We start from the raw sequence: 5,865 nt of genomic DNA, 5'->3' as shown, positions 1-5,865 counted from the left end.
TCTACATCCTCAACAAGACTTAACTTGTTGAGTTTTTAATTTTTAAAATTTTGACCATTCTGACAGGTATGAGGTGGTATCTCATTGTAATTTTGATTTATATTTCCCTTATGATGAGTGATGCTGAAGGATTTTGTATTTCTTTCTTTTCTTAAAAGATTTATTGATTTATTTGAGAAAGAGAGAGAGAGAGAGGAGACAGAGTGAGATGGAGATTGTCAAGCAGACTCCCTGTGGAGGGTGGAGCCCGATGTTGGACACAATCCCAGGTTCCTGAGATCATGAACTGAGCTGAAATCAAGAGTTAGCTGCCACACTGACTGAACCACCCCAGTGCTTGGAAAGATTTTGTGTTTCTAACCAACTCCCAGATAATGCCCATTTTTATGGACAGAGAACCATGCTTAGAACAGCAAAGTTTCATAGCCCTCTCTGTACTTAAGTAATCAGAATCTTCATTTTATTAGTTCCCTAGTTCATATGCACACATTGAAGTTGAGAAGCATGGATCTCAAATGAGAGAGATGGACTATATATAGTAAGGAAATGAGGGTTTTTTATTTTTATTTTTTATTTTTTTACCTTTTCTTAGTCCCTTAGAAGTAGGGTCTGGTTTGCTTTTTTTTTTTTTTTTAATGGTCAGCTTCTGTTCTGATTGGTCAGTTTGCATGTCTGATAGTCTGATACCCATGCCATGCTGGTTGTTAACTCTTTTGAATATTATCCTTGATTTTTATGTATATATTTGTCTTTTCATCTAAAAATTTTGTTTTATTGACTGCCAGATAGACATTTATGAGGTATTCAAGGATATAATGGGCAAAAATTTCTTCTTCTTTGCTGCTATTTTCTTTGCTTTTTTCTAAACACAAGGAAACTAATGTGTATTGCTGTTAAGACATCATCAGATAATTAATAAGCACCTCATTTTACACAATAACCTTTTAGTACTTATTATAATCCCCTTTCATCAGCCAGTGCTTATAGTCCTTAATTTCTTCAAAACTTTAGAAAAGAGTGTCAACTAATAATGAGGAATTAGATTGCATTTCTGTGTACTCAACTCTCAGACAAGTACTTGGCTTTCATTTTCTTACTGTCAGTATTCAGGATTTTTCAATATTAAGAAATGAAGGGAAGACATATTACGGAGCATAATAGGAATGTTTGTTGAAAAATTGGATTGTAGTTTCAAGCATTATAAAAAGAACTAGGTATATCTTAAGAGACCTTGAAATTACCAGCAAAGAGATACTCAATTTTTGAGGATTAGTTAAAGTACCAAAATAAAAATATAATTTTAAAGCAGGGTGTATTTAAAAAAATAACTAATCTCAAATATACTTTACTTTCCTAAATTATATTGTTCGATTTTCTTCATTATAGATATTCTTTTCTCTCCAGAGGAAAGTTACTTTTTAAACAATTTTTATTTCATTTTAAAATTTTTTAAAGATTTTATTTATTTATTTGACAGACAGAGATCACAAGTAGGCAGAGAAGCAGGCAGAGAGAGGAAGCAGGCTCCCTGCTGAGCAGAGAGCCTGATGCAGGGCTCGATCCCAGGACTCTGGGACCATGACCTGAGCTGAAGGCAGAGGCTTTAACCCACTGAGCCACCCAGGAGCTCCGGAAAGTTGCTTTTTAAAGATAATTTTTATTTTAATTTTTTACATGGTATAATAGTTGTTATATCCATAAGCAACATATACTGGTGGTGGTGGTGGTTTCCTCCCTCCCTCTCTCCTTCCCCTTTTCTTTCTTTCTTTCTTTCTTTCTTCCTTCCTTCCTTCCTTCCTTCCTTCCTTCCTTCCTTTCTTGGTGTGCTTTTGAACTTTATTTAGATGGTATCATAATTGTAGACATCATTATGAGCCGTGTCTTTTCTTCATTTAATATTATGTTTCTGAGAAATATCTGTGTCATTATATGTAACGTTACTTCATTTATTTTACTTGCTGATCTGTATCCATTATGAGTATATCACAACATATATGTATTCCTGTTCCTATTGATGAACATTTAAAATGTTTCCAAATTTCGATATTGCAAAGGATGCTGCAGCAGGGTCAGGTATATTACTTCTTAGAATATATTTAGGAATTTTCCTTTAGTAAATACCTAGAGTTGGAATTGTTGTATTTTATCTGTGGGAATTTTCAATTTCATTAGATGATGCAAGATTGCTCTTTGTGGTGATTTTAACACCTGTGAACCCAGCAGCATATGAGTTCTTGTTTTTCTTTATCCTTGCTTAAAACTGCCCTTTTTTATTTTTATTTTTTTGGTAAGGTTACTGGTCTGAAAAACTGCAGTCTGTCTGCTCATGGTGTCTTGAGAGAAGACACTCTGATGCATGATTAATTTATTTAATGTCCATTGCTTAATTCTATTATTCTTGAATCAATTTAGTTATCTCTTTCTAGAAAATTACATTTCAAATTTCTTTTAAAAAAAAAGATTTAAATATTTATTTGAGAGAGAGAGAGAGAGCACGCGTGCACACGCGCATGGGGGAAGGGCAGAAGGACAGGGAGAGAGTGTCTCAAGGCCACCGCATACTGAGCAGAGAACCCCAGAGGGGGGCTTCATCTCAGGAATCTGAGATCACAACCTGAGCCTAAACCAGGAGTTAGACGCTCAACCAACTGCACCACCCAGGTGCCCCGCATTTCAATTTCAAATTTCTTGACAGTCTTTAATATACCTGTTTTGTTTAACTTTTCACTGTCAATATTGTTTAGTTTCAGCTTCCCTTTCCTCTGTAAGCGTTATTGGAGATCTGTTTCTTTCATTAATTAAAAATCATTTTCATGGGTTTTTCTTTGTCTTCTATAGAATGTCTTTTGTTATCTCTTTTTTTTTATTTCCTACCCTCATTTTGTAGAACTATTTTGTGATTGTTATTCTAACATGTTGAATTGAGCACAACTCAACTTATTTTTTTTATATCTTATTTTATAATACATGTATTTATGGCTATAAATTCAACTCTGATACAAGCTTTAGCTGCATCCCATGTGTAGTACTTGCATTGCTTAATTCTTAATATTTTGTTTTCCTTCCTCCCAAGCAAGGCTGTTCTTATTTGCTGATTTCTAATTAAATTTTGTTATTAGAGAATACTGTGTATGTGAAGCAATGCTTCAGCATTTTTGACTCTTCCTTTGTTACATTTTATGAAGTCGTTTTTGTACATTTCATATATATTTGAAAAGAAGAAGAAAGTCCACATTAGATGGTCCACATTAGATCACATTTGCTTGCTTACTTACTTACTTACTTATTTATTTGTTCATTTAGAAGGCATGGAGTTTGAACTCCTCACCCTGAGATCAAGACCTGAGCTGAGGTCAAGAGTCCGATGCTTAACCTACTGAGCCACCCAGGCACCCTGCTAATTTTGTTTTATAACACTTGATGTACTCAGTAAATTTGTCTTGATCTATCAATATCTGACGTTTGGGGGTTAAAATTTTCCCCAAATGACTGAGGGTTTTTCAGATTCTTCTTGTGTTTGAACCTGCTTTTGCTGCATATATATAAAAATTGGATGTTTTAGTATATACATAGCCATGATTATTTTATCTTCGTGAACTGTTTCTTTTATTATTATGTAAGGCCTATCTTGGTTAAAGTCTTCATTTTTTGCCTTAAGTTCTACTTACACTGACATTAATACTATTTCAGCCCATTCCATTTCTTTCGGTTTCTAATATTTGCCTATCTTTATTCATTTTTTTTGGATTCTTGTCCTGAAAAGGTTTTTAGTCTAACACATCCTGTACCTTGACTCAGTGTACTTGTTGGTACATTTTTAGTTATAGGGCTTGTGCTGTGACTTGCACTTACTTAAGGGGGCAACTGGCTAGAAGTAAGCACTTTGCCAGTCTGGACCCTGACTCAACTCTGAATCTTCCTCTTAGACCCTCTACTTCAGATAGACAATAGTTGATATTAATATTCCCTTTGCCTTAAAATTTTTTTTTGCTGCTGTTTTGTTAGATTTTAGAATTCCTTCCTTCCTTCCTTCTTTCTTTCTCTTTCTTTTTTAGATTTTAGAATTTCTTTATGCTTTTTTTCTACTTTCTTTTCTAGCTCCACTATTTTAGGATAGTGCATCATAAACTTGACTGTGTATTGAATATACCTGTGGAGACTTAAAAACTAGTAACATCTGGTCTGGGTCTCTTCCCCCACCCTCAAACTATGATTTTTTTTTAAATTTTTTTTTAATTTTTTAAAATATTTTATTTATTTATTTGACAGATAGAGATCACAAGTAGGCAGAGAGGCGGGCAGAGAGGAGGAAGCAGGCTCCCTGTGGAGCAGAGAGCTCGATGTGGGGCTCGATGTGGGGCTCGATCCCAGGACTCTGGGATCATGACCTGAGGCAGGGGCTTTAACCCGCTGAGTCACCCAGGCGCCCCTCAAACTATGATTTGATTAGTTGGGGAGTAAGGTCTGGGCAATGGGGTTTTTAAAAGCTTCTTAGGCGATTCTAATGTGTACTACTACCTAGCTCTGGGAGCTCTTCCTAGACAAACTTCTCTTTCTGCTAAAGCTGTTACTGGTTCTGGCTCAGCAAGGGGAAGGAGGAGAATAAAAGGTCTTTTCATTTAGCTGTAGCGTTATGAAGTTCTTTATTTACTTCAGGGCCCCTTAACTTCTCTTTCTATATCCTGTTTCTGAGGTTTGGATATCTCTGAAATTGTTCTTTCTTTTGTATAAATTTGTCTTAACATTCATTTTTGGCTGTAGATTGTCTTTGTTTTGTGTGCTCTGTCCATTTACCTTCTTCAAATGCCCCACACATTTGATCAGTTGAGATCACTATTTATTGTTTTTAGTACTATATTAATAATATAATATTCTGTGATGTATTTTCTTATATATATAATATAGTTGAGTACATATGTATTTTGTTTCTTAAGGGATTCTGAGATGAATTTGCTCAGATTCTTTACTTTTTTTAGAGAGAGAGAGAAAGAACATGGAAGGGAGGCAGAGAGAGGGGGAAAGAGACTCTCACACAGGCTCCATAGTCCCTAGGGAGCCGGATGCAGGCCTCTATCTCACGATCCTGAGATCAAGAGTCAAACGCTTAACTGACAGAGCCACCTTGGCACCCCACTCAGATTCTTTCTTGATCTAATCTTTGCCTCTTCATTAAACTGTATCTTAAGCCATTGTATGAACTAATTGAATCTTTTTTGTTGATGTTTTTTCATAAGCTATGCTATATTCCTCAGAAAGCTCTGCAGGAGCCTTGCCTTCTTTCTGAGATGAGCCTACAGATCAGTTATAGTTTTCCTGGACTTGTTCCTCCCTGGGACTTTGGACCAAAGTAGGTCCTGGAGAGATTTGGGAAAGAAAGAGAAAAGATCGTTTTCATGGCTCCAGAGGTCACACTCTTGCGACATTGAATTCCACGTTTAGAAAGATTTCAGATACATGTTTTACATTAAAGGAGGAAGATATAAAAAGGTTTAATATACTATTTGCAAGAACAAGTTTAATGTTTTAATTCAAAAGAGAAATCTGCAATCATGAAATTTTAGATACTAGTAAGATGTCAGAGAAGATGAAATCATCCAAGTAAACTTATTCTTTAGGCAGTCTTAGGGGGTCTTCTTGATGTGACATTACTAAAATTGGGGTGGAAAGTATGCATATAAGGTAACAGATATGTTTTGCCTAAGAAATTAACTAGAGTTAATACATTTTATTATATTTTGTATTATGTTTTTCATACCTGATCTTTTGTTTTTCATTTTCTGTTGTGTTAAAACCTTAATTTACTATTTGTTGTGCTTACAGAATATATCTAATCCTTGGTCTCAGGGAATGTATTTTGATCAGTAC

The sequence above is a fragment of the Mustela erminea genome, chromosome 8, assembly GCF_009829155.1.
Source record: "Mustela erminea isolate mMusErm1 chromosome 8, mMusErm1.Pri, whole genome shotgun sequence".
Classification (NCBI taxonomy): domain Eukaryota; kingdom Metazoa; phylum Chordata; class Mammalia; order Carnivora; family Mustelidae; genus Mustela; species Mustela erminea.
This window is presented reverse-complemented; position numbering follows the sequence as displayed.